Below are 25,276 nucleotides of genomic sequence, written 5' to 3' on the forward strand. Positions count from 1 at the left end.
CCAGAAGTCCTATATATTATCGCTGAGTGAGGAAGGAAGGCCTTGAAGAGAATAGTTCTTCCCGAGAGATAGCAGACTCCCACACTTAGAAATACCAACAATAACCAACGTTGTTAAAACCTGACAGAGGTAAGACACTCTGTGATAAGAAAGATGCGTACTGGAATTTACTGAGGTCCTTGTGCAAATGCTCCCCAAGAGACCCAACACTCAGGCAAATGGCCGCACAAGTGGTGCAATCTACTTTTTGGTTTTCTTTGGTCCTTCTGTATATTTTTGTGGCTCCCAGATCGTTCCTTGTTCATCAGCGACTGTTGGTCAATGGCTTCCTGATGCTAGCATTGCTCTAATACTCCAGTGTCACTGTTTTGGTTTTGAGGTATTCATTCAGGGCTTCCTCACCTGGGGGAAGAGATTAGGCAGTAGAACACACACAAGGATGGGTAAGAACTTGTGGCCTCAGGTTCACACGAGATGTTCGAGAGCTTTGAAGTAAGTTAGGGGAAGACCCTGACATTAGGCATCACTAACAGTCCTCACAGTGTGGATGCTAGCAGATCATAGACTGTTATGAGTAGTGAGGGCTAGAGTAGCCTACCAGGCCCTTCAGGGATTGGCACGTTGGTGAGCTTCAGCCCTAACCTTCCTCCTGTTCCCTGCTTTATGAACTGTTTCTTTGTTTTGTGGTCCTGTGACCAGGGTGCTGTCTGTTCAGTTGCATTAAATAAAGCAGAGTTAAGTACAGGGACGGAAGCTTGGGGGCAGTCACTGAGAGGGGAATGGAAGTGCAGCTTCCTTTGCTTATTGGAGAGAGAGCTGTCAAACTTGTTCCCTCATTAGAGCAAACTTGTTCCCAGCCTTCTCCAGAGCAATCAGATCAGATATTTTACAGCCCCTAGGTAAGTATAACCCACGATTGCCGAGATTGAGACTACACTGAGCCAAGGAGCCTTCAGTCGTGTTGGTACCATGAGGAATTTTGTTTTGTTTTATAGTCAAACAAGCCTTTAGCTGTAGGTTACAGTGTCAGAGAACAAACAGAATTGGCTTCTTCTGTGACAAAAACTTTCCAAGAAAACCTGAAACTGTCTTAGACCCAAACCACTTTTTATTCCTATAAATACATTGTCAAAAATCTCTAGGAAAAAGAATCTAATGCCTTAATTGAGCCAAATTTGCAGGGAAGTTTCAGCAAATCAAGTATTTTTATTTCAGAGTGTTTTGAGATTCACAAAGCATAGGCTGCTTTCATATTTGCTATTTGGCCAACAATGCTCTTGAACTGGTCCTCCTGTCTCCTGTGCTCCTAAGTGCTGGATTGTCGGCACGAACCACCATACCATGCTCTCCCTTCCTAAGGTGTATTTTTACACTTGATATTTTTAAGCCATGGAGGACTACAGAGTAGGAGGTGAGATCTGCAGGCGGACTGGCTGACTTTTACTTCTCTGTCTGCACCTGTGGGTGTGGAACTTTGCACCTCATCCCCCTGTTCTGGGCCTGGTTCCCCTGATCGGAACAATGGCATCCTAGCAGCTTCCTGCTGGGTTTCCTCAGTTGTGCTCATCAGGTAATGTCTTCCATGAGGGCCCAGCACAACCTCAGCATCCAGAGTGAGCTGTGTCTTGAGAGATGGCAGGAAAACCGCTCACCATGAACTGAGTCCAGCATCGTGTGTTCTCTGTGCCTAGAAGCCCTACGTGCCCAGGAGACCCTGCTTATCTCCGTGACTCTGCAAGACTCACAGAGAGGACCAACTCCAGAGCTACTTTGACCCCCCCAGACTGTCGTCTTGGTTCCACTGAGTTCCACAAAACCAACTTCATACTGAAAGTCAGATTTAAAAACATGTTTTAGCTAAAACAATTGACCCAAGAGATTTCTGAGTAGGGAAAGGCCCTTCTCAAGCAAGCCCCATGGCCTGTGTTAAATCTCCAGGATCCATGGGGTGAAAGGAGAGAACCAACATGGACAGTTTTCCTCCGAGCACATGTGCGACATGACACACATACCCATGCATGGAAACAAACAGTTGTGGTTGTCTTACAATGTACTTAATGGTTTTTAGAATTCCAGTGTCCTTTGTAAACTGCTGTGTAGGAGATCCCGTTTAAAATAATAAGGGAGTGCAGTGGCCTGGAAATAATGTTTCTGTGTGGTGCAGTGTGAATGTCCAGGAGCAAAATAAGCCACACTCACCTAAGTCCTTCCCAAAGCCAGACTGCTTCACTCCGCCGAAAGGGGCGGCCACATCTGTCTTGTTGTAGGTGTTGCTGAAAACTGTTCCCGCCTCTAGCTTGTCACTCACGTACATGGCCTTGTTGATGTCTCTGGTGAAAACCCCAGAGGCCAAACCATATTCGGTGTTATTTGCTCGGCGCAGAACTCCATCGATGTCCCTGTGAGATGTTTCCAGAAGCAGAAAACACCATTAAATGTGCAGGGAGAGTATTCCACTCTCCACACAGGTCAGGGAGTATCTCTTCCCATTTCACCAGCATCATCTTTTTTATTCTGCAGGGATCATGTGTGTGCTTCCTCTGCCAGTTTTCGGAGCATTTTTTCTTGTGTTCACCCCTCTTCAGAACTGTCAGCCTCAAAGCTCTCCTTTCTTCCCCAAACGCAGCTACTCTGTCTCCTTAGCTTTTGAGACAGGGTCTCTCATTAAACCTGTAGCTCACCAGTCAGGCTGGATTGGCTTGTGGGATGATGTTCCTCTCTCTGCTCAGTTCTGAGTTTGCATCTGCCATGATGCCACACCTCCCTTGTAAGTGGGTGCTAGGATCTGCACTCCGGCCCTCCCCTTTGCCCAGGAAGCCCTTCATCCAGTGAGCTATTTCCAAGCCACCAGGTGCTTCTAACTTATTAACCCGTTGGTTTACTCTTAGGGTGGAGAATTGCACATCCATTGATTGCATGCTCTAGGGACAGCACCAGGCAGAGGAGTCATCTCGCTGAAACCCATGTTACACAGTATGCGTAGGGAACACACCCATTTGGAAACTTAGATTCCTCCTTGGCGAGGTACATGTGGTCCTCGACGTCTGTGAACACAGTTGGTTCCATGAAGAAGCCTGGGAGGAAGAATAGAAGCATCAGCCACAGAAGATGTTGTTTTCATCCCCAGTTTACTGAGGTAGTCCAGCCCCCACCCCAGGCTTATCTAAAGAAGATGAGAACCGTCTTCTGTGTAGCAGGGGCCTTTCTGGATGCTCATTTTTTTACATGACTATTGTGGAAAGTATAAGGATGTAAAAGAGTATGTATTTAATATATATTCATAGTTCAGCTCCTTTGAGTTGTTGTTTTTCCCCACTGACGTGTTTTGAACCTCCATCCTGCCTCAGGTTCTCGAGTGCTGGAGTTAAGGTGTATGCTGCCCTACCTAGCTGTACCATTGAATATCTTAGAATTTTTAATTTGCCATTGCTTTTTTAGGTGATATTTGTTTTTCTATATTGTCTATTCCTTTAAAAAAATAACTGGGGCCTGGTGAGATGGCTCAGTGCTGAAGAGCACTTGCTCTTCCAGAAGACCCGGGTTTGATTCCCAGCTCTACATGGCAACTCACAGTCACCTGGAACTGCAGACCCTGGAGATTGAGACCCTCTCTTGACTGTCACAGACCCCAAGCAAGCATGTGATACACAGGTCCACATACAAGCTCAACACACACATAACCAAGTGAGCATGTGATACACAGACCCACATACAGGTTCAACACACATACATATAAAATAAAAACAGTAAGTTTTTTAAAAAATAATTATATGTTCGCCTGCATGCGTGCCCACTGTGCTCTCGCTCAATGCCCACTGTGCTCTCGCTCGGTGCCCACGGATACCAGAAGTCCTCTGGAACTGGAGTCACAGCTGTGAGCTCCCATGTAGGTGCTGGGAATCAACCCAGGTCTTCTGCAGGAGCAGCAGTGATGTAGATGCCTTATCCCTCTCCAGCTCCCAGTTCCTTGGTCTAAGGACTCCAGTCTCCATGGACCACCATTTTCTCCCTGAATCAGTGATTTTCATCTAGAGAATTGCAGAGCAGTGATTTTTCTACTCTGTCTTTTTTTTTCCTTCTCCCAAGACGAGGTTTTTTTCTATGTAGCCCTGACTGTCCTAGAACTCACTCTGTTGACCAGGCTGGCCTACAACTCAGAGATCTGCCTGCCTCTGCCTGCCTGGTGCTAGGATTAAAGGCGTGCGCCACCATCACCCGGCTTTTTTATTCTTTTGATTTACATCAGCTCTTTTCTGGAAATGTCCCTGTACCACCTATTCAGACTTCTGGAAACTCAGCTCATCCAGGGAACACAGGATATATACTTTGATTTTCCTTGCTTTCACCATTATTTAAAATAAAGAGCCTGTGTACAGTAACCATCCAATCAGTACTTGTCTGGTTTTGAAGATCAACATATCAAGCCCCATCTTGTCAGCAGGTGAAACCTGCATGCACACACTGCACCTACACGCATATGCACCCATGTGCACAAACACGTACACACACACGTAAATACATACGCTGCACAGATACATATTCACACACATAAGTACACACACACACACTGCACCTACACGCATATGCACCCATGTGCACAAACACATGTACACACACACATGTATATCCATACGCTGCACATATACACACACATAGGCGCACACACATGCCGCACCTACACGCATATGCACCCATATGCACACACACATACACATGTATATACATACACTGCACATATACATATTCACCCATATAGGCACACATGGATGTGCACACACACATACACACACTGCACATACACACACATACATACACACATTGGCGCATATGCCACACCTGTATCCATAAGCATACATGCACACACGTGTGTGCACACACACACATGCACACACTGCACATATACACATATAAGCACACATGCACACGTGTGTGTGTGCACACAGACACACCACTCTTCTGCAGGGGAGGCACTGAAGCATAGTTCATTACCATCCATTCTGGGTTTTGGGGGTGGGGCAGGCACCAGGCACTTCCCCAGAGACGTTCTTACCTGACCACTGCACCTGTCGTCCTCCGTATACCAGGGTGGCCCCTTCCTTCACCCCAGTTTCACAGTACTGCAGTAGCTTTTCTAGATGGGCTTTGTGGTTTTGGGGCCCGTGGTCTGTAGATCTGTCCAGCGGATCACCAATCTTCATCTTCTTAATCTCTTCCACCTGTATTTTACCCAATCCACAAAACACCATCGCCATTAGTAGTAGCAGTGTTACCAGTAACGTGTTCTATGTGTATATTTGTGTCGTGGTGTCATGAGCGGTTGACAGATGTGTGGTTGGCTCTTTCCAGCTGCACTGGAAGCAAGTCTTCAATGTTTCCATGTTACAGAAGGAGAAACCGAGGCCCCGAAGGGGTTAAATGGGTTTGTCTTCTCACACACAGTCAGTTTACACTGTGACTTTAAAGGTCAAGTCCCCAAGTACTATATTCTCACAATACAAGCCCGGTGCTGTGTATCCAAGTCCTGAAGGTTAACCCATGAAGAGCAAAGTGACATTCTGGAGTTTTCATTAACGTCTTAGACTCTTGATGGGAAAAGAATTTCTAGTGTTTTTTCTTCTTTAAGTGTGGTAGAGTGGCCTTGTGAGATTCTCATGAGATTGCCAGGTTGGAAGAATTGCTAGTAATTTTTTGTTGTTGTTTTGGGTTTTTTTGTTTTGTTTTGTTTTTTGGGTTTTGTATTTTTGAGACAGACCCCATGTAGCCCAGGCTGTCTTAGAATCCCCTGTGTAACCAGGGCCGACCTGACCCGTAACCGGGATGGAATGTTCTGGTGAGAAGTGTTGCACTACTCCTCCCTGGCACACCTGTGTGTGCTGCTTCTCATCCTGGTCGTCCTCTGTGTCGTTTTCTGGCTGTAACTCCAGCTCAATGAGGAGAAAGGACAGAAGCCCCCATGGCCCCGTCAGTTTGAATATAGATCTGCTACTGATTTCTTGGTGTCTTGCAAACCCTGTGCTGGAGAGATACTCTGCATGATGATGACCCTGGCTGCCTGCCTGTTCTGTATTGTCAACGCCCAGAAGATGGTGACCCTGGCTGCCTGCCTGTTCTGTATTGTCAATGCCCAGCAAATGACATTGCTGGGTGCTCAGCACTTAGCTGTTGAGGGGCTGGAGAGATGGATCAGAGGATAGGAATGCATATTGTCTTTTCAAAAGACCTGTTTGGTTTTTAGTATTTACATCAGGTGTTCACAACCACCTCTGACCCACAGGGTGCACGCATGCACATGCACACACAGTTGCAAATAAATCTCATCTAGTTTTGGTGGTGCGTGTCTTTAATCCCAGCATTTAGGACTCAGAAGCAGGAAGATCTCTTGAGTTTGAGGGCAGCCTGGTCTACCTAGCAAGCTTCCAGTTATGCAAGTTGCACAGTGAAAGCCTGCTCATCCAAGTCTTAAAAAAGGAAACAGGATAAATGAATACAAAAATTGCCCATTTAGAAAACAGGCCTGTGCTGGACTATTACAGCAAGTGCTTGACATTTCTGGTCTCTGCTTTGGAAATGTCTCATGTGTCAGATCCTATGAGCCTCTCTATGGCTATACTGTGGACTGGATTCTAATGAGACACAAAGTAAATTACTCTGTAAGCCTGAGGAGTCAGTGACTACTGCCTGCTGATTCCCCACGACCTGCCTTTGAAAAACTGTCGTGCTCTCTGTGAAGAAAGGATGCCTCTGCTTTTGTGTGTTTGTTTATGTGTCTGTATTGGTGCAGGTGAATGTGTGTGAGTGCGCACACAGGCGGAGGCCAGAGAACAACATGGCTGTTTTCCCCCACGTGTTCTCCACCTGTGTTTTGAGGCTGAGTTTCTCCTTTGCCCGAAGCCTGCTGGTCAGTCTATGGTGTTTGGTCAGCCAGTCCCTGGCCTCTGTTTGTGTTTACTGCCTGTCCAGCACTGGGATTACAGGTATGTGCCAGTGCACGGTGTGTGTGTGTGTGTGTGTGTGTATGTATTCATGTGCATGTATGTGTGTGTATTGTGTGTGTATGTATGTGTGTATTAAGTGTGTATGTATGTGTGTATTAAGTGTGTGTGTATGTATGTGTGTGTATTAAGTGTGTGTGTGTGTGTCTTGGAACACAAGGCCATGTGTGTGTTAAGTAGTCACTGAACCATCTGCACCCCTGGCCACCTCAACTATCACAACTCTGCCATTGCTATCTCACATCTGAAATTCAGGAATAATCCCAGAAGTGCTTTTCCAGAGAACTATTCGTGTACAACCTGCAGCAGATCTAAGATGCCTTACCACCCTGGTGACGAATTCGTCGTGGATGGACTCTTCCACAAACAGCCGTCCTGCTGCAATGCAGTTCTCTCCTTTATTGAAAAACACTGCACCCATGCCCTTCAGCAACAGAGGAGAAAGCCACGTTAGTATTGCTCAGGTCAGCCGGTCATCCCATCACACAGAGAGGGCGGCACTCCGTGTAAGAACATGTTCATGTGTGTGTGCACATGGAGATGAGGTCAACACCACATGTGTTTCTCAGTTGCTCTCCACGTTTTAATTTTTTTTCTTGTCAGAGTCTCTTGTTTAGCTGGACTGACTGGCTAGTGAACTCCAGGGATGCTCCCCTCTCCCAGTGCCGGGACTCCAGGTGCACACTGCCTTATGTTATATGGGTGCTACGAATCCAGATGCTGGTCCTTGCACTTGCTGTACTGACTGAACCCTCTGCCCTGGCCTCACCTGTTTTTATGCAAGTGTCATGGTAACAAGAGACTGGAGACAGTCCTGTAGATTGTTAGTGACTCTTAGCGACTGCTGGGAGATCGTTGTTTTGACTTTTCCCAGTTGCAGCTCGTGAGCACTTATTTAAAATGTGTGACAATGAGGATACACCTAAGATGATCCTGTGCAGGGTTTATAGATGAGTACCGCCATGCCCGGTTATGATGTGCTGGGAGTCAAACCCTGACTTCCATTGCAGGCAAAGGCAAGCCCTGCTAACTATTTTTCTCCTTATTTTAGAAATATTTTACGTGTTAAATTTTGGAGGCAGGTGCATAAATATTCTAACATGTGTATGGAGGTCAGAGGTCAACTTGCAGGAAGTGTTTTTTTTCTTCCACTTCGTGAGTCTGCGGATGGAACTTGGGTGTCAGGCATGGAGGCAAACCCTTTGCTGAGTTTCTTTAAAGAGTTTAGCCAGAGCCTGGTTTCTAGACCAGAAGAGAGATGAAGGAGACAAGGTGCTAGCAGACAGGAGGGAGCTATTATAAAAAGCCATTTAAAGCAATTAAGCATCCTTAGGATAAACACAAAGATGGCATTTGCTTCTGAGTAGCTCAACTAGATCCCATCTGAAGTCCTCCAATAAAGGAAGGGAAGCGTGTTGTAGATCTAGGCGCCTTCTGCCTGGTCTGGGCCCCCTTACCATCCTCACAGCCTTGTCAAGTTCACAGTCATTGAATATTATAAGTGGGGATTTGCCGCCCAGCTCAAGGGAGACTTTCTTCAGGTTGCTCACAGCGCAGCTAGAGGAGAACAAATAGGAACAAGCAGTTATTCTGTCCGTCCGTCCGTCCATCCATCTGTCTGTCTGTGTCTCTCTCTCTCCTAACCATGTTTGTACTTGACATGCAAAATACAATTGAGCGTCAGAAACATTAAGAACCTCGTTTATGAGGGCATGGAGTGCATGCCTGTAGCTCCCACATTCAGAGCGTGGAGGCAGGAGGATGGTGAGTGCAAGGCCTGCCCTGCTGCACAGAGAAACCATGTCTCAGAGAGGAGAGAGGAAGAGAAAAGAAACCCGATATGGTGGCTGGGCGGTAAATGTGGGAGGTTCACGTGGTTTTTCCCATGGTTTGCATACTTCAGAGGTGTTCTGTAATGTTTGAGAAATCCGGTGGTCTAATAATGAAATAATGAAATAAGGGAAATTCACCTTTAGGGATTTTGTATATCAAGGTCTGCAGGCAAATCCGCTTCTAGACAGCCTGCGAGACCGCCACAGGCGGGATAGCAATGGTTCAGGTACACTTAGTTCTTCACTCCTTATTACGTAGCTTTTTGTTGGTTTGCTTTTTGAATGGTGATGGAGACAACCCACGAGAAAGCCTTCCCAGCCTTCCTAAGCACTCTTATGCTGAGTGGATAGAATTATTGATAGGAAAAAAAATAGCCCACAGAATTCTCCCATGTCTCGGTGCAGCTCTGTCTCCAGCCCAGGGCCCTGGTTTCAACTGTGGAGAGCTTTGTCTTACATTTGTGTTTCTCAGTATTTGTCAGTGATAAAGGCAGTTTCTCCATTTGTTACTGTTTCTCTTATTTCTTGTTTTATTGTTGTTGCTTATTTTGTTTCCTGAGACAGCATCTCACACACCCCAGCTAACCTTTCCCTTCTGACCCCCCACCTCCACCTCCAGAGTGCTGGCATTGCAGTGTGGACCATCACATCCTCTCTCTGCAGCCATAGGAATCAAATCCAGGGCGTTGTGCAACCTCGGCAATCAATCTGCCAGCTGAGCCTTATCCCCAGCCTTTTCTTTGTTCCAACACACTCTGTTAGATGTCAGGTCGAAGCCTGATTGAGTGGGCTTCCCACAGAAAGCCAGTACCTGCTCATGATCTGTTTGCCCACAGACGTGGAGCTGGTGAAGCCAAGCTTGCGGGTGTCCAGATGCTGAGACAGCCGCTGTCCTGCGACTCCGCCTGCAGAATTCAGTGAGGGGAAGACACGACTCAGATCGTGCAGGGAGTGTGGGTTTGCGTTTGCTCAAGTAGGTTTCTAAGCTTAGATTCGAACCCGCAGTTACATTTTCTGTGTTAATTACAAATGGATTTAAACAGTGTCCTCCATGCAGCGGTGCCCATTGATGGAGAAGCCCCAGTTGTTACCTTCCAAAGTCAATATGGCCCCCTTAGGGCGGTTTTACAATGCCATTCCTCCCCACACTCCACACACATTAGATTTCAACTCTATATTTCCATTGCACCATAAATGTATTACGCTTCATGAACTGTATTCAGTTGTATCACAGTTCATTCAGGCCAAGACTGCAGTGGAAAACAGCATTCAGCTTCCTGAGGTACCCGTTGGTCCCCTGCTGACTTACCTGAGCCTGGCACGATGTTGATTACCCCCTTTGGAAACCCAGCTCTCACTGTCAGCTCTGCAAACTTCAGGGCTGTCAAGGGCGTGACCTGGAAGTGAAGACAGTCGTTGCCTTCCTCAGACCTGTCCTGTCCTTACCAGGGCCCTGATTCCCTCGTTTGTGGGTGTGGTGCACACTTGAGGTATGTGCACAGGAGTGTGGGTATGCACACTTATGGAAACCAGGGCTGGATGTTGGTGTCGTCCACCTTATTGCCCTGAGACGCGGCCTGTCACTGAATCAGAAGCATGGCGTTTCAGCCAAGCTGGTTATAATCAATCTGGCTGCATCCACGTGTTCCCCATCACTGCACGGGCTACAGACACATCCATCTGTGTCCAGCTCACCACACAGCTTCTGAGAATCCAGACACAGGTGTACATGCTGGCAAAGCTTGTCCTCCCGCCCAGTGAGCCATTTCCCTGCCCCTGGGAGTTCATTCTCTTTGTATCTTACATTTCTCTATTGTTATGTTTTTAATTTGAAGATAACTTCAGACTTATGGTAAAGTTTCTAAAATAGTCCAGAGAATTCCTTGTTCACCCTGGCCACCCAAATATGAAGTCTTCACTGCGTTTCTTTCTTGTTCTCTCTATCCTTTTATTTTTCTCTATGCTAACGCTGATTAACTAAACGAGTGCTTCTTTTTCTCGTTTGACCTCTAACAGTGGGGTAGGCGGAAGATCCCAGGGAGGTATGGAGAATATCTGAGCTTCTGTTTCCACCGGCAGGTACACAGTAAACCATCTGTGACTCACGTTTAGGGCTGGACAGTAGTGTTCAGTGTAATGGAAGTGGGGTGGGAGATCACAGAGGGTGTCAGTGTCCTGTGAATGAAGCACACGCAGAATCAAGGGGGACCTGCCCTCCCTCCATCTGTCCGTCTCTCCCTCTCCCTCTCTCCCTGTGGGAGGGTGGGGAAGGAGTGGGAGATCACCATAGTCCCCGCATTCGCTTTGTGTGTCTGTGCCACTGGCCCACTCAGTTGTTCCTCTGCCCTGAAAGTTGCCCTGTGTGCAGTCAACAGGCCTGGCTACATGGAATCACAGATCGTATTATTATTTTAAATTAAGCAACCTTCACAGAATGGACAAGTAGCCAAAAGACCCGGCGTGGAACCTGCATGACAAATACCGCAGCCCACGTGGAGAAAGGGCACCTGCTCCCTCTTCTAGTGACAGGTTCCTTAGCTACACAGAGAGGCTTAGACAGGGCCGCCTGGAGAAACTCTTGAGAAGCCGGCCGCAGTTGCTGCAGTGCCAAGAAGCCTACTGTGCCAGCCTGTTGTTTAGTCTACCACAGCACTGTCGTTGAAGAGGGGACTGATCCACGGTGTGTTATTATGCCCTGGAATGAAGCCACCATGGGTAGAATAACGCTTATACCCACTCCCAAAGCTGGGTATGGCCTCTGCCTGTGATCATAGCCCTGGGGTGGTGGAGGCAGAAGGACCAGATGTTTTGGTTTCAGGCCAGCTTCAGGTGCAGGGAAGTTCAAGATCAGCCTGAGTCACATGAGGTGTTCTTAACACATACAGAAACTATTGCAGCATCAGTAGGCTTCTCGGAGAAGTGCCTGAGGTGTGTTCTTAAGCATTCCCTTGTTGTCCATGCGTGTACATGATTTCAGGCGTGTTCAACCTGTGGCCCTTCCGTCATTTGTCTCACTGGATGACTGTGCATATGACCGAGTTACATCACAGAGTCGAAGTTTGTACACCCCCGGACCTTACACAGTTGCCCAATTTCTACGTTAATCTTATGTACTTTCCCCCATCTTCCATCCATTTGTGAGATTTTTGGTAATTAAATGTGAATGGGGTCAGTAAGATGGTGCATAGACAATGCCCTTGGCACCAAACCCTGTGACCCAAGTTCGATTCCCAGATCTTACAGGGAGAGAACAAATTCCTCAGACTCGTCCCCTGAGCTCTGCGCCCACGCACGCACACGCTCCTCCCCAACCTGCGATTTCTAAAAATGAGAATTTACAAATAACATATGAAGCGTTGTCTGTGAACCGTGGGAAGCTTGGAGGTGTGCTGTTCACAGATGTGTGTCTGTGTTAAGTTTACAGGCAAGCGGAGCCCTGTGCCCGCTGGTGAGGCTCACCTGTGCCGGCTTGAGGACCAGGGTGTTGCCCGCCGCCAGGCATGCTGCACTCTTCCAGGCCAGCATCATCAGTGGGTAGTTCCAGGGGATGATGATGGCGCAGGCGCTCCGGGGAGACGACCAACGCCCTTAGTGCCCCCCCCCCACGCTGACATAACGTCCATGTCATCCCGAGGCTCGAAGCTCCACACCCTTAGACCCCCCATGCTGGCGCAGCGTCCACGCCACCCAGAGGCTCGAAGGCCCACGCCATTAGTGCCCCCCGCCACACTGGCACAGTGTCCACGTCACCCCAGGCTCAAAGGCCCACGCCCTTAGTGCCCCCCCGCCATGCTGGCGCAGCGTCCACGTCACCCAGAGGTTCTCCTCTTACCCAAGTGGCTCCTTCTTGGTGAAGGTTAGGTTGTGATTTGGACGGGCCTGGTTTATTAGGATTGTAGAGCCCTAAAGGAAACGGAGGTTGATATTTTATTAACTTAAATTACTAACCTTAATCGCAGATAATATGCTTTTATGCTCTCTCCTGTTCAACGTCTAGGAAATAAATTCCTGTGTTAGAATGAATTGCTGTTTCTTTTTCAAATGAACTATGATAGGACTGGGGAGATGACCCTGCTCGGGAAAGTGAATGCTGTCAGCTTGATGACCTGAGTTCAGATCCCCAGCATCTACGTATAAAACATGAAATGGCACATGTCTATAATCCCAGAACTGGAGAGGCAGGACAGGCAGACTTCTGGAGATCTCGGATCAGACAGTCTAACCGAATCCACAAGCTCCAGGTTCAATGAGAGACCCTGTCTCAAAAAATAGGTGGAGAGCAATTGAGGAAGAGACACCCAACATCCACCAAACACACACACACGCATGCATGCATGCACACTGCACGCATGAACACATGTATACACACAGATCAAGAAAGAAAAATTCTTAAAGGAGGCTCCTAGTGGGTTTGCCTGCTTTTCTGCAGCACGGGGATCCAACACTGCTCCCCCCCCCCAGAGGACGGGAAATGAAGTGATGCCACAGAGCTAGAGGCCAGCCCTGCCACAAACCAGTGCTCTTGAGGCCACCTCCCTCTAGGGATGAGGAGCGTGTGTGCCTACCTGAATTTTGTCACACCAGCCTGCGAAGTATCTGAATGTCTGCACAGACATTCCGATGTGAGTCTTCAGAGCCAGGGTGTAGACAGCCCTGGAATCCAGTGCTTCTATGGTCGCCAGCTCCTCTTGGTTTTCTTCCATCAGATCAGCGAGTCTGTGTGCACAGTGGGAGGAATCCACTCAGCACTTACATGCTAGCACTAGTTGTACATGCTAGCGCTAGTTGTACATGCTAGTCTAGTTGTACATGCTATCACTACTTGTACATGCTAGCATTAGTTGTACATGCTAGCGCTAGTTGTACATGCTAGTCTAGTTGTACATGCTATCACTACTTGTACATGCTAGCATTAGTTGTACACGCCAGCGCTAGTTGTACATGCTAGGACTAGTTGTATGTGCTAGTCTAGTTGTACATGCTAGAACTAGTTGTATGTGCTAGTCTAGTTGTCCATGCTAGGACTAGTTGGACATGCTAGCGCTAGTTGTACATGCTAGGACTAGTTGTACATGCTAACACTAGTTGGACATGCTAGCACTAGCTGGATATGCTAGCACTAGTCAGTTGTACATGCTAGCGCTAGTTGTACATGCTAGCGCTAGTTGTACATGCTAGCGCTAGTTATACATGCTATCTCTGCAATTCCAGAGACTGATCCAGAGCAACATACCTCCCCCTATGGAGAGCATAGTCTAGGAAGGCAGCAATTAAATAAATCATTGTATAAATGGTGTAATTCAGCAGGTTATTAATACAAATTTTGCAGTGCTATGGATCAAACCCCAGACCTCACATGCTAGGTAAGTGCTTTACCACTAAGCTGCAGGGAAAAGCCAACCTGGCCTCCTAGGTATAAGCAGTGGCGTGGTGGCGGAGCCAGAGCAGCCACAGATAGGAGGTGGCGGGTCAAAGGAACCAGCAGCAAGTGAGTAGTTCATTATCACACAGGGAGGGGTCAGAACACAAACCGCACCCCACTCAGGACCGTGAACACTTGTGGCTTTTTGGTTGGTACAGAAATGTTTCAAAACTAACTGCAGAGGACAAAGCAGGCATGTGGAGTGGATCCCAAACCCCACAGCAGATTCTTCAAGCTGCCAGTTTCCTCAGAAACATGAATGGGGCCTGTGGGATTGTTGGGAATAGTCAAAAGAGCCATTTGTACTCATGCCCTGTAGTAATAAGGGCGGCGGGGCTGCGTCCCCAGCACCCCAGCCGCCCGCACGGCTAGCTTAGCTTATGCCCCGAAATAACAACACATAAACTGTATTCATTTAATTACTGCTTGGCCCATTCTCTTCTAGGCTAATTCTCACATAGTAATTTAGCCCATTTCTAATCATCTGTGTATGGCCCCCCAAGGTGCGCTTACCAGGAAGATTCTAGCCTGTGTCCATCCTGGGTCGGAGCTTCATCCCGGGAGCGGGGCATGGCGTCTCTCTCAGGCGTCTGCTCCCGAGAGGAGAGCTGTCGAGTCTGACCTCACTTCCTCTTCCTCCCAGCGTTCTGTTCTGTCTACTCCTCCCACCTATCTTCTAACCAATAAAATGGGCCAAGGCAGTTCCTTTATTAGCCAATGACCTTCCTCCATCATTTCCCCATTTTTGATTTAAACAAAAAAAAAGGCTTTAACTTTAACATAGCAAAATTACATATAACAAAACAGTTATCAAGTAAAAGTTACAATAATCTGTATCATAACTAAGGAAAACTATAACTAGCTATTCTTAACTCCATCAAAGACTCCAGAAAGATATAATATTACCTAAGTAAACAAGAATTAAGAAACTTCAAACTCTAGAAATGACAAAGACATCTCGCTGCCTGGACAGTCATCCAAAGTTTCTCTGTACCGTTGGGGCATTCATCTTCAGCCTTCAGGCCCATGGTATCCAGCAGACATTTCCATAAAGCAGGAAAATTCAAAGTCAGTTCAGTCACTATCTGTTGTGTCCTGCAGAATGTCTTGCAGACTCTTTCAAAATGAATCAGGAACCCCGAAAGATCATCTCACCTTAGGCAAGTTCAGTAGTCCTCTCTCTGCAGGTTCTCTGTGTCCAGTTTATGCAATAGTCCAGGCAAGAGCAGTTTCTTGCCCAAATGGCTATCAAACTCCATAAGGTGCCTCTTTGATGCCCATCTTCCTCTTGAAGTACATTGGTGCTGCCAGGAGCAGAGTGTCTCATTGTCATGAAAAGTCCTCAGTTATTAAAACATTAAATGTCCTATTCTGTAATCTTTGAAAGACATGAAGAATGTCTATCTAAAATATATCTATGCACATCTAGAAAATATTAACTAACATGACTACAAACTTGACTATTATTTATGATTATCTATTAACAACTTATATTTCCTAATTATACATTACATTTTTTAATGAACTACACAATCACAATACCTTAATCAATATCAGAAATACATATACATATAACAAAATTGACCGTAAATCTCTATCAATAAAGCAAAATCTATACTAATGCAAATTATTCATACCTATATCATATCCCCCTTTAAATGTAAAAGAACATTTATAAACATTTTTGGGGAATATGGGCGCAGTTATTTCTCTCCAAACTGCTTCCTGCTGAATGGGGGCATCATTAATTAGGTCTTTCATGGTATAACCTGTGTGCTAGTTTCATCTGAGTTGGCAGTTGAGCAAAGCAATTTTCTGAAGGTGTTCACACCAATCCTTCAGGAGGGCGTGGTCCATCATACCAAATCGGAATAGAAGAAATGAACAGCGTCTCATCCTCTGTGAAAACAAAATAAGAAACTCCTTTCCAAAGTATCATATCCTTAGATCCAAATTCAAAATATCTATGTTGGATTAGTTCAGCAGCATTTATAAATAAATATCTTTTAGTAGCTTTTGCTCTTTCCTCAGCATTCAAACAATTCAAAGAGAGCATAATAGCATACAGTATCAAAATTCTCTGTGTATTTTCCATCTTTGTGCAGCTTTGTTTTAACCTCTATTTTGTTTATTTTTACTTTTAACTCTTTGCTTTTTGAGACAGGTTCTCTGTATCTTTGACCTGAAGTAACTCTGTAGACCAGGCTGTCTTTGAACTCTCAGAGATCTGCCTGTCTCTGCCTCCCAGGCATTGGGATTAAAGGCGTGTGCTACCACACCTTGAAGTCACAGAGGTCTATCTCCCTCTGCTTACCAAGTGTTGGGATTAAAGGTGTGTACCTCACACAACAACTCTCTTCCTTTTTTTTGTTACTTTAAGAACTTTAAATTTTAGTCTGCATATATTTTTAACACACCTCAAACCATTTAGAAATTTTCTTTGTCTTTGAATCTCTCTTTACTGTATATCTCTCTTTTTCTGACCACACGAGTCTTTAATTTACCAAGCAATATCAGTAGGATTAAAGGCGTGGCTTTGCCGGCTAGATCCAGCCCATTCCTTAGCTTTCCAGCCTCGTGGCTGAGGTACTGGCTGTAACCAGCAAGCGAGCTTCAGCAGCCTGTGCTTGCAAACCGCACAAACCGCCTGCATAAAAGAGTCAGAGTTTGTCCTGGCAGGATAGCCCAGAAAGCTGGCATTTTTAAACAGCGCAGCTTTTTTCCTGCTACGGCTGAAAACCGAAAAGCATGCGTTCAGCTTTTCGTCAACACCGTTTAAGTGTTTCGTGGCAGGACCTCTTAATGAGCTGCAGGCTTTGCAGCTAAAGCTGAGTCAGGAAGCTTCTCTTAGAAGAAAGCGCATGCTTGCCTCTAACAAGCAGAGCAGACCCGAGAACACAGCGAGTCTAGTTGCCATCAAACAAATTGTAGCACTTTACTCCAAATGCTCTATTCAAAAGCTCTGCCTCCCGCAGGAGCCAGACAGAGATCGCAATGGCGGCACAGCCCCAGGAAGTCGCACTTTAAAATGACACAGCATTTTTTCTGCTACTGTTGCCGAATCAGGAAATCTCTCTACAGCATGCCACCAACAAACAGCAAACATCTGTGTTAAACTCTCTTTCCCTTATTTTTAAGCCTTCTCAGGTTTTTTAAGTGGGTTTAGTCCATCACGTGGAGCGCCAATCTGTAGTAATATGAGCTGGTGGCGGGGCTGCTTCCCCAACACCCAGCCACCTGCTCGGCTAGCTTAGCTTATGCCCCGAAACAACAACACACAAACTGTATTCATTTAATTACTGCTTGGCCCATTCTCTTCTAGGCTAATTCTCACATAGTAATTTAGACCATTTCTAATCATCTGTGTATGGCACCCCAAGGTGCGCTTACCAGGAAGATTCTAGCCTATGTCCATCCTGGGTCGGAGCTTCATCCCGGGAGTGGGGCATGGCGTCTCTCTCAGGCGTCTGCTCCCGAGAGGAGAGCTGTCGAGTCTGACCTCACTTCCTCTTCCTCCCAGCGTTCTGTTCTGTCTACTCCTCCCACCTATCTTCTAACCAATAAAATGAGCCAAGGCAGTTCCTTTATTAGCCAATGACCTTCCTCCATCAATGCCCCACCCTGATTCCCCCATTCCTCTCCCACTCTCCATCCTTCCCTCCCTGGGGTGGTTCTGGACATTCAGGAGTCTGGCTGCACAGGAGCCTCCATGCTTCTACTAAATCCAGATCTAAGAGGTCTGTCAATTCAGGCCAAACGTTTAGCTGTGTGTAAGCAAAAATCAGGATAAATTATTGGAACTACTTCTAGAATACTCTCTCATTTTTAATATTCTTCCAGAGTGTTGGTATTTTTCCTCCTTCCTTTTTTTTTGAGACAGTGTTTCTTTGTGTAATAGTCCTAGCTGTCCTGGAACTAGCTTTTATAGACCAGGCTGTCCTCGAACTCACAGAGATCCATCTTCCTCTGCCTGTCTTGGGATTAAAGGCATGTGTCACCACCACCCGGCTATCCTCCTTACTTCTTTGTCTTAAAAAACAAGGCGTATCATGTCCCCATGTGCACTTTTGTCCATTTTCTCTACTCTTGTCCATGACCTTGGAGAATGACCTGTGTATCCTATTTATTACCTGGTGACTAGGACACCTCAGGACATTTGTAACGTGAAGTGTGTGCAGCTACAGAGACTCTAGAGTGCTATTATGCAGCTACAGAGGACTCTAGAACACTCTTCTGCAGCTAAAGAAGGTACTAGAGCCCTATTCTGCAACTATAGACCTTGCCAGGTTCTAGCCACAATCTACTCCTCTATCTCTTCAGACCTCGGGGAAGCACCAACTTTCTTTGCCACCAGCCCTATCTTCCCCTGGTCTTTGTGGGGGTTCCATGATGTTCTCCACATCTTACTTAATCCTTGATGAGCTCTGACTGATACGAGCAGTAATGCAAACATCAGGAACATGTGTGGCATTTTATATGACTCAAGTAACAAGAGACACATTACATCTTCCGCAGGTGTATTCAACATAGAATGTTTGTTTTGTGAGAATTTTTAAAGTCTTAACAATATCAATCAATACCCAGACATCACACAGTTGTTTTTACAGAAAGTGTACCTGTACATCAGCCTTCCTCTTTCTCCAATACCCAGATACCAGAGATCACACAGTTGTTTTTATAGAAAGTGTACCTGTACATCAGCCTTCCTCTTTCTCCAATACCCAGATACCCAGAGATCACACAGTTGTTTTTACAGAAAGTGTTCCTGTACATCAGCCTTCCTCTTTCTCTGGCATTCATTCTTCCCATTCACCATTTTCAAAGGCGTCCTTGGCTGCAGCCACCGCTTTGTCCACATCCGCTAAAGAGGCGTAGGACACTCTGCAGATCGTCTATTTCAGGGCAAGCGAAAAATAGGTCTCCTAAGGGATCTATCGGTATGGCTCTTGGAATTAATATTCTATTACTAGGAAAAGTAGAGTGTGACTTATCACACAGGGGGTGGGCAGGAGAAATCCATGACAGGAAACCAATCCACGTGAGGCAAAGAAAAGGGCAAAGTTAGGACAGTGAAACTGAACCTGATCATGGTCCATCCTATGCCTCATCTTATTCCAGAAGAACCCATTCAGGACAGCTGTTCCGTTTTTCCTCAGGGAAGTGGGATTGTTTGCCCTGAGTTCTCAGAGTCTGAAGTATCCCCCTCCCTCATGGTGCTCGATACAGAGAGATCTTCTGTGTGCAGGCACAACAGTCTAAGTTCATCATAAATACTCAGTCTCCTTAAAACGAGGTTTCTGTGGGTCACAGTAGCCAGTGTTAGAGCTGAAGGGGTAAGAAATGCACGAAATGTATTTGAGGAGCTTGGGGGCAGAGCTAGAGTTGAGTGACCTCAGCCTGCCTGGTGACCAGCCTTGTGAGCCCAAAGCTCATGGCTGGTGGTCCCTGCGGCTGTCATTACTCACAGATCCATCTGTGGGGTTCACAGTGTCATAAGTCTCCCCGTCCTCGGCATCCACAAACTGCCCGTTTATGAAACATTGATATGGCATGTTCACGGTCATTTTGTGTACCTCCTAGGAGACCTGAGAATAAAACAAATGTGTTTCTGGGCTTATCAGCTTGATAGTAGATGGTGATGGAGAAGTATTTCCAGGGCTGGACAGACTGCATGTGGTTAAGAGCACTTGTTCTTGCAGAGGAGCCAGGCTGGGTTCCCAGCACCTGCATAGCTCACAGATTTTCTGTAATGCAAGTTCCAGGGCATCTGGTTCCCTCTCTTCATCTGTAAGGGGGCCAAGTATACACATGGTCCACAGGCATACATGCAGGCAAAACACGCACACACATAAACAAGTTTAAAAAGGAAGTTTAAAACCCATAAAATGAGAGAGAGAGGGAAGGACAGAAGAGAGAGAGGGAGAAGGAGGAAGAGAGAGAAAGAAATTTTCACTGATGTGGAAAAAAGGCCAAGTCACAGGGATGTCACGGGACAGAGACAGGCATGGTGTGATGCACTCAGGTGGCAGTTCTGCCCTGGGCTTAGCTCAGATGTTCTTTATTACAGACAGAAGAAATTCCTCAAACACCCACAGACAGCGCCCTGTAGCAGCAGACGCAACAGCGCCCCTGTGGCACCACTTCCATCCTTGGAAAGTTTTCTCTTATCTGGGACCATCTCCAGTTCTCCTCCTTACGCTCTGTCTGTTACACATGAGCTACCGCATGGTTCTCTCTGCTGCCAGGTGGTGAGCAGAGACTGAAACCACTCTACTTGCTTCCGTCAAGCTCAGAACCCGAGTTATAAAAACAGTCGCTATCAGCCTGTGAGGAGATGGTGCAGTAGTTAAGAGCACTTGGTACTCTTGCAGAGAACCGTGTTCAATTCCAAGCAACCACATGAGGCAGCTCAGCTGCCTGTAACTTTAGCTCCAGCAGGATCTGACACATTCTTGTGGTTTCCATGGATACCTACATTCATGTACACACACACACACACACACACACACACAAAAGCCAAATAGATACACATGCATACACATAATTAAAAACAGAAAAAAGACATTTATATAAAGCAATAATTGAAAACCTGTGGTCTGTTTTATAGCAAATCCAGAAAGAATTCATATGAAAAATAATAGCCCACATTGCGGAGTATATAACAGAGATGTGTGGCAGTGGGGGTTTCCTGTACAATTGGTATTAAGTTGGTATTAATCTGACCTAGATTGCTTTTAAGCAAAAAATGCTTATTGAAAGAAAATAACTAAAAAAGTAGTAAGACAAACAAAGCAGGATGGTAAAGGCTCACACATCAAGGAAGACAGGCGAAGAGAAATAGACACCAGACTAGACAGATAGAAGGCGCAGTGACGAAGAGTTTCACAAAAATAAACATCTGCACTGAATGGAGTTCCTCTTAGGAAGCAGAAGCAGGTGGATCTCTGTGATTTTGATGCTAGCCTGGTTTACAGAGCGAGTTATAGGACAGCCAGAGCTACATAGTGAGATCCTGTCTTGGAAGAAAAGTTTGTTTTGTGTCAAAGGATGTTACCGAGAAAGGGAAAAAACAAATCAGCGTGCACGCACACACACACACACACACACACAGAGAGAGAGAGAGAGAGAGAGAGAGAGAGAGAGAGAGAGAGAGAGAGAGAGAGAACCCATTCATAGGGTAAAAGAAAATATTCACAAATTCCTATGTGATAAGAATTGAGTGTCCAGAATTGACAGAGGACTTTGACTCTAAAAAATCAAAAAAGCCAATTTTTTAAATGGACAAAGATTTGAATAAGCATTTTCACAAAGAAAAATAAACAAATGCACAGCAAATACTTGAAAAGATGCTTAATATTACTGTCCATTAGCGAGTGTAAAATCCAAATTATACTGGGGTGCTTTCTCACACACCTGTGGAGAAAGTAAAGAGAGAGAGGCAAGCGATGGAGCTTGAGAAAGGGCTCGGAGAAGTGAGATCTCTCCATTACACTGATGGCGGGATTCCTAGATGATATGACTGCTGTTGGCAATTCCTCAAAAGATTAAACACAGGGTTACAGTCTGAGTCCCCTGCTCCACTCTCAGCACGGCACCCAAAAGAACTGAAGATGTGTGTTCACGTCAAAGCATACGCCTTGAAGTTTTATATCAGTATAATAATAACGGCTGCCCAAGGGAAATGGTCTAAACACATGTAGTCTGACGAATAGATTTATAAAAAGAGAGCATGGATTTTAAAAAGGAAGTGTACCTGCACACAGTGAGATAATATTGGCCAGAAAGAAAGTTGAAGTGATGATAACTGCTACCGGGTGCACCTTGAGCAGGTGTCAGGTGGAAGAGAACAGATACAAAAGGCCACATGCTGCCCACATATACCTATATAAAATATTTACTTTATGGCAAATCCATAGACACAGAGAAGAAACTGTGGTTTCTGAGGGCCTGGATACAGAGTAGGTGAGCAGAGAAGCATAAGATGGTCACCAATGGGTCCAGTCTTTCCTTGTGGAGTGATAAAAATATTCCAAAATAAGATAGCAGTGTTGATGATGATTGCAAAATGTGTGAATGTTCTAAAAATCACCAAATGGCTAATTTAACTGGGTAAATTGTGTGACACCTGAATAGAATCTCAATACAACTAGTCCTAAAGGCCATCAGTATAAATGCAGATATGCATGCTCTCTGTAGCAGTGGATTGGAAGTGTTTGGAGTTGAGCATCAACGAGACACTTACATAATCCACCACCAGCTCCACCTCTTCGTCCTCTCCTCTCAGTTTCCGCACGACCTTCTAGATGAAATCTTCGAACTTGGTGGCCATGTAGACGTCTTCGTTCTGCAGTTGAAGGCCACCACACTTCTGTCTGATCTCTTCCACCAGCCTTAAAGTGAGAACCAGCTCACGTTAGAGTCTCACAGCCTTTTCGCTAATTTTGGTCAAATGATTTAAGAATGAGTCCTGTTTGCATCATACAAGATTGTCCACGTGGCAGGTACAGATGCCATGATGATAAGATGGGGGACATCCTGGAGAGACACACTTTCTGCTCTCACAGAGGACCTGGGTGCAATGCCCGTCACCCTCATAGGGCAGTTCACAACCATCTGTAACTCAGTCCCTTTCAGGCCTCTGTGGGCTGCTTGCATGTGATGCATGTAAGACAAACATGCACACATGCACGCACAGAGACATAAGATAAACATAAATTTAAAATATAATGTGGCATGAGAAAATCACAAATCAGTCTGGAGAACAGTTCTGTTGCTTTTAAGTTTACCCGCAGCTGTAAGTTAGGAAGTTAAGGAAAGATGTTTTAGCTACAGCGGATAGTTAGGAGCACAGAAGTCTGAACCTTTCAAATGAACTCAGAAAATGAGAAAAAAAAAAGAGGCAACTTTCTAATTGGAAAGATCGTGATACCTGAATGAAGTAGAGAATATTTTCTGTAGACTATCTATAAGAATAATTTGTTTGTCTTACATGTCTAACTTAAGTACGAGATAGCACCCCTAGAAGACCAGTGTCATTCACAAGTCCTTGCAGATAGCACCCCTGAAGGCCAGTGTCATTCACAAGTACTTCTCTGTCACTTCCGCTTCTCCATGGAACTGCTGTTGTTCATCAGTCTTTCTTAAGTGGGAAAGGTCCACCAAGTCCAGTGTGGAAAGCCTGCTATTTAGAGTCCTCTAATAATTTATTCCCTGAAGAAGCTGACATACCTTGTAAATTGTTCATAACAGAGCTAGCAAGATAAAGTAGACAGAAGCTCTTACCAATAAACCAAGAGTTTGACCCCAAAACCCCAAATGGTAGAGGGCAAGAACAGACTCCCACTGGTTTTCTCCTACTTCCACATGGCATGTGGTTGCCCAGTGCACCAACACAAATACATACATGATTTTTATAAAGATAATAATGAATGATCAAGTTAGACCAACAGGAGATGGGCAATTCCTGCAGGCATCTTGTCAGCAGTAGACAACAATAACTACAGTACGGTCTTGGAATCCTTACCAAGCTAATCAGAATTTCCTCAGAACTCACGAAATTATAGTTTATAGGCCCAATCCTCTTGACTTTGATGATGTCACATGCTCATGAAATGAATACTTTTTTGGTTACTCTGTGAATAAGAGAGAGGTGTCGGGAGTGGAGAGAGTGGGAAACGGTCATATTGGGACACGGGCAGGTAAGGTGTAAGAATTAGTGTCCTGGGGCTGCAGTGAGACTCAGCAGTGAAGGGCACATCCTCCTGCAGAGGACCTGTTTGGTTTCCGCACCATTTGAACAGTTCATAACTGCCTGTAACTCCAGCTTCAGAGGACCAATGCCTTCTTCTGGACTCTCTGGGTACCTGCACACACTGACACTGGCATTCACTCTCTCCCTCTCTCTTTCTCTCTCTCACTCTCACACATGTACACATACACATAAACAAAAAATAATATATTTTTTTAAAATAGCAAACAATTCGAATCATGAAAGAAACGTGAAAACAGTCTGGTTAGCAACCAATAAATAACCAGACCTGTGAGTGTGGCCATGGAAACAACAACAAAAATCACAAAGAAGAGGGAAGTATGATGGACACGTTCCCAGGGAAATGTATGTGTGTGCACGCATGCGTGCGTACTCACAGAGGTAGTGCCTTTACCTCACAACATCCATTGAGCTGGCTCCAGATTTAAAGAAGTCTGTGGAGTCTTCAATCACAGGGACGTTGCTTAGAATCCGAGCCCAGATAACCTGCACAGAAAGGGCCACTTTCATGAAGAAGGACCGTATGGAATGCCGGGGCAGAGACCTCTTTGACCTTTACATGAAGATGCAACGTGGAGGTATTGTTCGCCCCAGATGCCCAGTAAACATGACAGAACGGGAGCATTCTACCCCACCAGTCTCGTCCCGTGAAAAACGACATGCAATTATAGGTGAGGTTTTGTCCTCGTTAGCGTAAAATGACCTCCAGCCTGGGTTTCTGAATGGTTCGACCTTTGTCCTCCATATCCCAGGAGAAAAAGTCACGCTTCTACTGCACTAAGGATAATTACACCAGCTACAAACAGGTCTCTTTTTTCCCCAGGTAAGAGTCTCATTATGGACAATGCACGTTCACCTTGATGGTCTCTGCCACCTTCATCTCCTCGGCTGTGAGTTCTACCACTGAGGTCTCACCCGACGAGAAGTACTGGGAGGCAGGGATCATCTTCCCATCCTCAAACTGCAGATTTCTCACTACCAGCTACGAGACAGCAGGAGAAAGAGCTGAGCATCTGGACCTTCTGAGAGGGAGGCTTTTGGGAGGCGGAGTCTAATGTGTTAGATGGGTGTGGAAACCAGCTTGTTTGGATAATACAAACATATGGTTGAACTACTTCCCTGTGTCTAAGAGGACTCAAATGACATCTTAATGGAGGCAGGAAAAAAGGATAGAGTCAATTCTAGGGCCAGATGCATCTCAAAATGGATAAATGGTACACCTATGGAAAACTCGCATTGCGGTTACAGATGCCTGGACCAA

At 45.8% G+C, this 25,276-nt stretch overlaps 1 pseudogene; it reads right to left on the bottom strand.

Annotated features, from left to right (window-relative positions):
- Positions 1–346: 346 nt before the first annotated feature.
- LOC121444505 overlaps positions 347–25,276 on the bottom strand; it is a 40,603-nt pseudogene continuing 15,673 nt past the window's right edge.

The sequence above is a fragment of the Microtus oregoni genome, unplaced genomic scaffold (genome assembly GCF_018167655.1).
Source record: "Microtus oregoni isolate MIOR12 unplaced genomic scaffold, Mior012 000129F_ref0000347, whole genome shotgun sequence".
NCBI classification, from domain to species: Eukaryota; Metazoa; Chordata; class Mammalia; order Rodentia; family Cricetidae; genus Microtus; species Microtus oregoni.